This window comes from Apium graveolens, chromosome 2, assembly GCF_009905375.1.
Source record: "Apium graveolens cultivar Ventura chromosome 2, ASM990537v1, whole genome shotgun sequence".
NCBI classification, from domain to species: domain Eukaryota; kingdom Viridiplantae; phylum Streptophyta; class Magnoliopsida; order Apiales; family Apiaceae; genus Apium; species Apium graveolens.
The window spans coordinates 127631712-127643080 of record NC_133648.1 but is presented as its reverse complement, the minus strand read 5'-3'; positions in this window follow the sequence as shown (position 1 = coordinate 127643080).

Below are 11369 nucleotides of genomic sequence, written 5' to 3'. Positions count from 1 at the left end.
CTAGGGTATTCTCTGTATTTACAGTATTTTAACTGGTTGCAAATGAATAAATGAAATAAATGAAATAAGAAATAGGCTATTTATATTTATGGAATATTGGATCGTTCTGGATCATTTTGGATCATTAAATTAGTTGCTTAGCCGCTAAGTAACTACAAAAACGATACATTTTAATACCAGAATTGGATAATTATCAAAACCGAGCTTTTCATAAAACACCTTGTACGAAGATAATGTAAAAATATCCCGTCTCTCAAGAATACGGGTTTTGTTATCTATTAAAATGCTTATCGTATTGAAAATTTTGCGCCGGGACACGTACGGGTCAAACCGTAATCCGGATCGAAAAAGTCAAAACACAGAAAATGTCCGGAATTACCTAATTAGGTTAGCAAGGAGTTTTCGGAAGAGTTTTGGGTTGTAAAAACGCAAAAACGGATGAAGTTTGACGATTCCCGGCTTAATAAAATAATTTTGGTAATTACTCAGAAAATAATTAATAAATACATAAATCATTCTAAAATCATATAACACTCCAAAAATTACCAGAAAATATCACAATTATCTATATTTTATTCTGGACATATAATAATTCAAATATTCAAATAATATCACATATAAACACCCAAACATCAATTTCAATTATCAGGTAATTCACCAAAATTCACATAAAAATCACATAAACAACTCCAAATAATTATAATAATAATATCTAAAAATATGGGATATTACAGTAGGTCTCTACTTTTCCATTATTGTTTATATGTGAATCCTCGAGTATCGCTTCTACTCCCCGGCTGTTGCTCCTGCGATCATCATCTTCAAGTTCTTTTTCCTTCCTCTTATGTTGAAAGATTTTTTTTCGGGGAAGGGTATCTGTTGCTGCGAGACCTTTCTTTCCTTGTAAGGGGTGTATTGGTTCATCCAGGAGTCCTTATCTCATGCTGATCATTATTTTGCATTTCCGCAATCAACTTCTTTATATCTTCGTCACTTAATTAGATGCCTAGACTTTTCTTCAAACAAGATAGTCTTCTTCGTTGTTTTTCAATCTCCAAATCGTCACGATGGATCTCGCTATGAGTACATCCTGAGCGATGTGCATATGGGATTATCCTCCGTTATTGATTTGGCTCCGGACGGAGCTTGTTGTTCATCATCTGAGATTTCCACAATCGGTGCGTCCTCAGTGTATTGCAAGCAATGGGGTGTTACCACTGAAAGCATTTGTCATGGGATACACGACCTTCCTTTTTTTTTTTGCTAAATTTGTTTGTATTAAAAAGAAAAAAGAATATAAATGGATACACTATATAATATATGACAAGCCATAGACGAGACTATCTATAACCAATCTAGATAAGATTGGAGATAGAAAGCAAAAGCTAAACAAAGACAATAAAGATGTCTAAACAACAAACTAAGAAACAAGTATGTTTAAATCAAGCCTAATACAAACTACTTTATCAGACCAAGTAGAACCACTAAGGCGGGCCTTTATGTCCAAAATAATCCCATGCAGAATTTTAGTAGGGCCAAAACCCCCTTCTCATGAGCACGAGCATTACGCTCTCTCCAAATATAATAATAATAAAACTGAGAAAAACTAATTGCAACCACCCTTACAACCTTGTTTTCGATAGACATCAAAGTAGTGAGAAAGTGAAACTAGGAGCCATGCCTGACAGTGATGTTGAGAGACGTAAAGAGATGCATAAGAATCCAGCTGCTGTAAGTGTAATTCACAAAGATATGATTATCTGTCTCTCTGCCCTGGATGCATAAGTAACATTATTGATGAGTAATGATCCCAAATATGTAAAGACGAGCAAGAGTATTCAAGCTACCATGGCAAGACATCCATTAATGATGAGCATGTTTGTTTATGCGCAGTTTGTGCTAAACTACTAGATGCCAGCCAATTGTAGGGGCCCTGTGTCTAATCGAGTTCCAAATGTGCCAAGTCTTGATTTTAGAAGTGTCTTTACCACCCCAAAGAATCAAATCACGGCCACCAGAGTTTATACTAGGAATATCAAAAGAGGAAATCCAGTGTATAAGCAATGGGTCTAGGTGGTGACGTCTTGTGTTAATATTAGGAAGTCTCCAAGAGGTAGAGGTGATTATACTACTAAGTTTAGCATTCTTATTGGAACCACATTGGGCGATGATAGGGCTGGACTCTAAACTAGCCAAACAAGAATTTCTCCATCTTGGATCAAACCAAAAGAGATATATCGTTACCATTAGCAATACAGTAAGATATGAATTGAAGAGCCGTAGCGCGAAGTCTCAACAATTTCTTTAAAATCCAAGAACAATCAGTAGACAGCTTCAAGGTCCAAAAGTGCTGATTTTTAAGAACCGTATTGTTCACCCACTAAGTCCATAAAATAGGAGACTTAGTGATGACTCGAAGAAAATGGTGCAAGATCTGAGCTTTATTCCAATGAACCATATTCTTAATGTCGAGAACTCCTTCAGTTTTGGGAAAGCTGATTGAATCCCAAGCTACTTTGACACCCCCTTTATGATTTATATTAACTTTCCACAAGAATCTAGTTAGGAGGGACTGGATATTACCGTGCATAACAGAAGGAAGAAGAAAATGGTTTCACCAAAAAGCTTCCATGGCACTAATGACTGATTTGATAAGGAGAACACGACCAGCAAAGGAAAGAAAAATAGTAGTCCATGAATTAAACTTTGAGGTGATCTTCTCTACTAGAGGCTTGTAGCCATTAACCGAGAGCTGGGATGATATGAGAGGGACACCCAGAAACCGAACAGGAAGAGAGCCTCTAAGGATCCAATACATTTCATCAAACCAAGTAGTAAACCCGACTTCACAGTTGCAGAGAAAATAGAGCTTTTATGTAAGCTAGGTTTGAGGCCACTCCAGGAAGAGAACCGAGTAAAAAAATCCATAATATAAGTAATCGAGTGCTCATTATCATGGGAAAAGAAAAGTACGTCATATGCAAATAATAAGTGCGTGGTTTTTATCTCTTTACATCTCCAATGAAACTTGAAATTAGCAGGAGGCCTGTTGAGAATACTAGAGAGCATGTTCATGCAAAAAGTAAAGATGTAAGGAGACATGGGGTCACCTTGAAGAATGCCCGGAGCACCCTTGAAATATCCGTGAATAATTCCATTAAGCTTGGTAGAAAACCTCATGGTACAAAGACATGCGGTGATCCATGTGATCATCTTTTGAGGCATACGAATTTTTTGCAAATAAACCTGTGACGCCCTCAAAATCGGGGTTAAGAATGAGGACCCACAACACTAATATACTAATATAATTTACAGCAGAAATAAATTAAATCCCGAAAGCTACAAGGATCTAAACATGATAAAGTATGAGACAACATTATAACTACCAACCAGAATATTAAAATTACAACCCTTTATAAATATATCAAAAAATATACGATTCTGACTTGGAATCGCCAAATAACCCAAAAGTATCTGAACTAGCTATTACAATTCCCACCATCTATCATCGCTTACTCACACAACATCTACCTGATCTGGCACCTGAAATCTGACGGTATGGAAATGACCGCCAGAAATACTCTTACGAGCGGTGTGCCTAAGTCTGACCATCTTTATTGTGCAAGACATGACTGTACTATAACAAGACTAAGTCAATTTGACAACCCTAAGTAAGTTGTATGATAGTCTAAGTTTGCATATTGTATTGTATCACTTAAGTCTGTAAAAGTGTAATTAGATTAGACTGGAGTATTTATTTGTAAACAGTTTCAAGTCTAAGAATAAACTATGTAAGAAGATCATGAAGATCATGCCTCAGAGAAAGTGTGAAGAAGCTTGGAGTTGAATAAATCTGTTTTGGGAAAAACATTCTAAGTCAAGAAATCTACAAGTTACGGATTTTGTGTTATAGAGAAGTCATTCGAGAACTCCATTATGACTTATCGAGAAGTCAAAGAAAAGCTACTAGAGAACTTAGAGATATCGACAAGCCAAATTAAAGACATGAAGATTGGAGATATCGACAAGTCATTTCTTCACTAGAGAACTCTGAGATATCGACAAGTTAAAATATCATTAGAGATCTCTGAGATATCGATAAGTTAAAATATCACTAGAGATCTCTGAGATATCGATAAGTCTATTTGTCACTAGAGAACTCAGAGATATCGATAAGCCAAAATGAAGACATGAAGATGAGAGATCTCGATAAGCCAAATTCTCTTATAGAGAACTCAGAGACTTCGATTAGTCAAACAACTATAGAGTAATTAGATATCTCGATAAATCATTATACTTATTGAGATATTGAGTTATCTATATAACAAACTGGAGATCTCGAGGTAAAACTCAAAGTACAAAGTGCAGACTAGTTAAATATCCAAGATTATCAATCAACAAACAAATCAATCACTGATTTGAAAAGTCTACAAAAGCAGCTTGAAGAGTACAAGATCAAAGGCCAAGATTAACTGACAAAGTAAAGTCACAGACATGGACAATTTGTAAAGGTACACTAAGCAAGAAGTAGAAAGATTTAGTCATCCAAAAGTATGGTTTATTATATACTGTTATATGCTGGGTAAAAACCAATGTTTACTGTTCTATAAAGTAAACACTAGATGCTTTGTTTTAAGTGTAACAAAATAGATCTGAAATTTCTTATAACTCTCAAGAAAGAAGCTGAGTTCTTAACATACTAAGAACCCAGAAATTTGTAGCAAACACTAGCTTGATTTTAATATAAAATTAAATGAGTTTTGAAAGATAATTGTGTTCATGTGCATATTTTAATTATTCTGCTAAAACACATTATCTCTACAAATAGATTACTTTGTTCACCATTCTTAAAAGTGTAAAAAGCCCTTAAAATTGTTTAAAGCACATTCACCCCCCGTGTTGTATTCATTACCCAATAAATGTTATCAGAGCAAAATCTGAAAGCAAACAAATTAAAGATCTTGAAAGAATGAATACACAGAAACTTAGCAGTATCAAAATCCCCACCTTTGACAGATATAACTATGCACTATGGAAAAAGAAAATGATGCTGTTCGCCAGGATGGCCAATCCATTATACATTCAGATCCTTAAGAATGGGCCCTTCACTCTCATGGTAAGAGTTGAGGAATCTACAGATGGGGACATGGTCATTCTAACATATTATGCTCCTAAAGATCCTTCAGAATATACTGAACCTGAAAAGAAAAAGTCTCTCTGGACAGTGGCTTGCAACTGATCTTGATTGAGTCACTTCACAATGTAATGTACAATAACATTGTCAACTGTGACACAACCAAACAAATCTGGGAGAAAATAGAAATCTTATGTGAAGGAATAGAGGAGGTTAGGTCAAACCAAAGAAGGATTCTTGTTTCTCAGTATGAGGGGTTTATGGCTAAACCAAAAGAAGGAATCACTGAAGTTTTTGAAAGGTTCAATAAATTGATAAATGACTTGCAGCTACATGATAAATATTATGAGGCTAAAGAGGTTAACCTAAAGTTTCTGCTAGCTCTTCCGGACCATCTTGAACAGAAAATATCAGCTATTAGAGAAGGAAGAGATTTGAGCAGAATAACTTTGGAAGTTCTATATGGAATCTTGAAAACTTATGAACTTGAAATGATGCAAAGAAAGTCATTGAAAGCACACCATGGTCATATTGTTGATGGTTCAAGTGCTTTAGTTGTAAATGACAGAGAAGAAAGTGAAGATGAGCAAGATGATCAAGTTTCAGTTGTTCAAGCTATAGAATAAAGGACCTCAGAAGCAAGTTGTGTTAGAACTAGAGGAAGATGAATATTATACCTTGGATGAGCTAGATGAGATGGACCAATCCATGGCTTACTTGGCTAGGAAGTTCTCCAACATAAGAGTCAAAAAGCCAAGATTTTTCAAAGGCAAGGGACAATCCTCCAACAGCAACAACTGGAAACCAAAAACTCAGTACAATTTAGTTAGCAAAGGTGGCTACAAAACATGATCTGTGGATAGATCAAAGATAAGATGCTTCAACTATGACGAGTTGGGTCACTTTACTACTGAATGCAGAAAGCCTAAAAAGGTGAAGAAAGACAAGGCATATTTTGAAGTGGAAGCAAAGTATGAAGCTCTCTTAAAGAAGCAGTCTGGAAAAGCTTACATTGCAGAAGGAAAGAGTTGGGATGACACTGATGTTGATGATGAGGATGAAGAAGTTGGAAACTATGCACTAATGGATTTTGAGCATGGAGAAGCATCCACTTTAAAATCAAAGGTACCAACTTTAACCACCATTGATTTAAATGTTAGTCAATATAAGGAGACTGTGGAAAAGATGAGTGTGGAGATGTTTCATATACACACTAGCTTAGTAGATGCTACTGAGGAAGTCAGTAGGCTAACAAAAGCAAATGAGAAGCTTGCGAGTGATAGGCAAAATATGGATCTACTGCTTGTGGAGCTTGAGTCAGTCAAGCAAGAAATTGAATATTTGAAAAACAAGCTGAAATGTGCCAATGAGATTGAAGCTGTGTTAAGAGAGAAGATTGAAAAAATGAAGTTAAGTTGAAATCTTTCAGGATTGCATCTGAGTTGGTTGGACAGTACCATGAGAAGAACAAGCCATGTGCTAATATAACCATTGGTCTCGATTATGATGCTTTGAACAACAAGAAGAAAGACATAGGTGGAAAAGGAAAAGCAACAGAAAATGAAGATGTTCCTGCTTTGCTGAAAAAGGTTGGTTCACCTATGTTCAAAGCATGTGAAGTAGATTTCAGTGAAGAAGAGTTGATCATAAAGCAATAAATTATTGATGAGGACAATGAGTAGAAAAATGCAGAAATAACTCCATCTTCCAAAATTGAAAAGAAGCCCATTGCCAACCAAGATTTCAAGACACCTATCAAGGAAATAAAAACTGAAGATGCAAGAAAGAAAAAGAAGAATAGAAATGGAAAGATTGGGATAAGCAAGAGCAACAATTTTTCTTATGTTGCAGATGCTCCAAGGAAACAATGTCAAAATGTGGCTCTGTGAATAATCTAACTCACCTTTGTAAAAAGGTTGTTAGCAAGCTAGTAGAAGGAGCATGCAAGTACACTGAAGCAAATATAAATGATCCTTACTCATTCTGTGACAAGTTTGATTGCATCCCTTTCAACTTGAAAGTAATGAAAAGTTGCCACAAGCTGAGAGTAGACCTCAAAAAAGTAAAAATTGGATCTACATCAAAAAAGGGAAAATGCACAACAGTCAATGAATTCTATCTTATCTGAAATAACTCATTCTGATTCTTCTCACTCTATTAACAAGAGGAAAGTACCCAACACTGTTTGGGTTGCTAAACAAACTTAAACTCATTGTGTGCAGGGAAAAAAGAAGAAAGTCATATGGATCATAGATAGTGGATGCTCAAGACATATAACAGGTGATATGGCCCTGCTATCACAGTTTGAGGAGAAGGTTGGTCCATTAGTAACTTTTGGAGATAACAACAAAGGTTTCACATTGGGATATGGAAAATTGATTTCTGGAAATGTTGTCATTGAAGATGTAGCACTAGTAGCGGGTCTTGAAGTGAATCTTCTCAGTGTCAGCCAATTTGCAGACAAAGTTTTCAAAGTTTTATTCAACAAAGAAGAATGCACTTTTATCAGCAAGAAAACTGGTGAAGTTGCTCTGAAAGGAGCAAGGAAAGGAAGCCTATTTATTACAGCCTTGGACTCAGCAAATGAGGATGGAATTTGTTGCTTCTACATCAAGGCATCTGTAGAGCAAAGTAAACTATGGCATAAGAAGTTGTCTCATTTAAATTTTGAAGCAATCAACACTCTAGTTAAAAGGATTTGGTGAGAGACATGCCTAATCTGGAATTTGCTTAAGATGAAGTATGTGATGCTTGTCAAATAGGAAAAATGAAAAGATCAAGTCACAAAAGTAAGACTGTGAATTCTGTAAGTGCACCCTTGCAACTTATTCACATGGACTTATTTGGACCAGTTAATGTCCAGTTAATTTTAAGAAAAAGATATGCACTTGTGATTGTGGATGACTACTCAAGATACACATGGGTAGAATTTATGCACTCTAAAGATGAAACTCCACACATTATAATTGAACACGTCAAAAAGATTGAGAAACAGGCTGAAGATTAAAATTATGTGAAAAGATTAAGGAGTGATAATGGAACAGAATTCAAGAATGCAGCCTTAACTGAATTCTGCAAAGACAAAGGCATTGTTCAAGAATTTTCAGTAGCTAGAACACCTCAACAAAATGGAGTAGTTGAGAGGAAAAACAGAACATTGGTGGAAGCTTCTAGAATAATGCTGTAAGATGCAAAGTTATCAACTAGTTTTTGGGAAGAAACTGTGACCACTGCATGCTATGCCTAAAACAAATATCTGATTAAGAAGAATCTTGGAAAATCACCCTACTCAATCTTATCTAAGAGAAAGCCTACTGTGAAACATCTTCATGTGTTTGGAAGCAAGTGCTATGGGATAGAAGTCACACTAGAGAAGCAATTATTGGTTATCCAAATACTGGAGTGAGGACTAGAAGTGCAACTGTAAATGAATTTCTACATGCATGTTTTCTTTCACAAATTGAGCCAAAGAAACTGAAGAAGCTCTACTTGATCCTGACTGGATATCTGCTATGCAAGAAGTTCTAAATCAGTTTGAAAGAAACAAAGTTTGGGAGTTGGTTCTTGTACCAAAGAGCAGAAGTATAATTGGAACAAAGTGGCTATACAGGAACAAGATGGATGAAAATGGAATTATCACCAGGAACAAAGCATAGTTGGTTGCAAAATGCTACTCACAAGAGGAAGGAATTGACTATGATGAAACTTTTGCTCTAGTTGCAATACTTGAAACAATAAGGATTTTTCTTGCATTTGCTACTCATTTAAATTTTAAAGTATATTAAATGGATGTCAAAAGTGCCTTCCTAAATGGTGAGTTGGAAGAAGAAGTTTATGTGCAACAACCACCTGGCTTTGAAGATCCAGAATTTCCAAACTTTGTATACAAGTTTCTCAAAGCTCTCTATGGACTAAAACAAGCACCTAGAGCCTGGTATGACACACTGTCAGATTTTTTACTTAAACATAGATTCACTAGAGGAACAATAGACAAGACACTCTTCTACAAGCTGCATGGTGGTGATATGATCCTAGTTCAGATTTATGTGGATGATATCATTTTTGGTTCTACTAATGAAAAACTCTGTCAAAGATTCTCTAAGCTTATGCAGAGTGAATATGAAATGAGTATGATGGGGGAACTAAATTATTTTCTTGGACTTCAAGTCTGTCAAAGAAGTGATGGAATCTTCATCAGCCAAACTAAGTATGTCAAAGATTTATTGAAAAAGTTTAGTATGATTGATTGTTCCCCTTCATCTACACCTATCTCTATAGCAACAAAGTTGTATGAAGATAAAAAAGTGCAAGAGTGTAGACATTTCAAGCTATAGAGGAATGATTGGATCATTGTTTTACTTAACTACAAGTAGACCAAACATCATATTTGCAACATGTTTGTGTGTAATATTTCAAGCCAATCCAAAAGAATCACATTTGATGGCTGTGAATAGGATTTTCAAATACTTAAAGGGGACTCCAAACTTAGGATTAGGGTATCCAAAGGGAACTGGTTTTGAAGCTGTTGGATACACAGATGCAGATTTTGTTGGATGCAGGGTTGACATAAAGAGTACTAGTGGAAGTTGTTAGTTTCTTGGACAAAAACTTATATCCTGATATAGAAAGAAAGAATAATCTGTGTCAACTTCCACAGTTGAGGCTTAATACATAGTTGCTGAAAGTTATTGTGCTCAAGTGCTTTGGATTAGAAATCAGCTAATGGATTATGGCCTAGTGTTACACAAAATTCCAATTATATGTGACAATACTAGTGGTATATCTATTGTGGCTTATCCATTTAATCACTCTAGACCAAAGCAAATTGATGTAAGGTACCATTTTATTAGAGAACATGCTACAAATGGTACCATTGAGCTCTATTTTATTCCAACGAAAAAACAATTAGCTGACATTTTTACTAAACATTTGGATGAAGTAGCTTTCACTAGACTTGTAGGTAAAATTGGAATATTAAATTCTTCATCCTAAGGCAAGAACTCAGCTAATGTATTGCAATAGATTAATTTCTAGTAAATCAAAATTAATTTGATTTAATTAGAAATTAACTGGAATATGAATTAAAAATATTTCAGAAATCTCTGCATATTTATTTTTCAAAATTAAAATTTAGCTTAGAATTTTTCAATTCTAAGAAAACTGTCAAAATGTTGATTTATATTTTCAATATGTAAAATAAATACAAGGTAGAATCAAAATGATCAAAACTTTATAGAGAACTGAGTTCTCGATAAGTCTAACTGACTTATCGACAAGTCATTTTAAGACTTCTCGAATAAGTTCCCGATAAGTCAATTTTCTGATTTCTCGAGGGACTTCTCGATAAGCTTCATTAAGACTTATCGATAAGTCATTATACAGTTCTCTATAAGTGTTAACTCATAGAGTTCTCTACAAGTATAATTTCAGACTTATAAATAACTCAAAACTGAAATAATTTAATCCAATAAATTAATTTGGTAAAATACTTTTGGAAAAATTATTCTGATTTTATTCTGATTTATTTAAATAAACATTGGAAATATTTCAGTCCATTTTGGAAAAACTGGGTATTTATTTGACATCTCGATAAGCTTACTTTTTAGTTCTCTACAAGAATAAAACAAAATGACTTATCGATATGTTTTTTACTTTTCAAAATGACTTCTCGATAGAAAAATTCCAAACATCTATTTTTGAGTTCTCGACAAGTCATTTACTTTTACTATAAATACCCAGACATCTCGACATACATATACTTACGTCTTCGAAAACTCGAAGTGACCTAGCTTTTTCAATTCTAAACCGATTTCTCTCTCATTTCAAATCCTTTCTCTCTAATTTCTTTTATCCATTAATCTTCACATTCACAACAATGGCAACAAACATTATTGTACCCTTCATCCCAAAGGAGACCAACTTCCTTACATTCTTAGATGTAAATCAAGCTCCTGAAGCTTTCAAAAGCTTTGTCAAGTTCTTGTCTGAAACTTACTTTGTTGGAGCTCTTACAGCTAACCCAGTTCTCTATCTGGATGTATTGGGTGATTTCTGGAACACAACTGTAGCTAGGACAGTTGTGCATGAAGACCAATCGTCAACTTTAGTGGTTAACTGTCAAATCAAAGGGCAATAGGTAGAGATAACTGAAGCTAACATGAACTTGGCCTTGAACATTCCAACTGACAAGAGAGTAGAGATCCCAACTCAGGAGGAGCTGTATGAATTTCTGGAT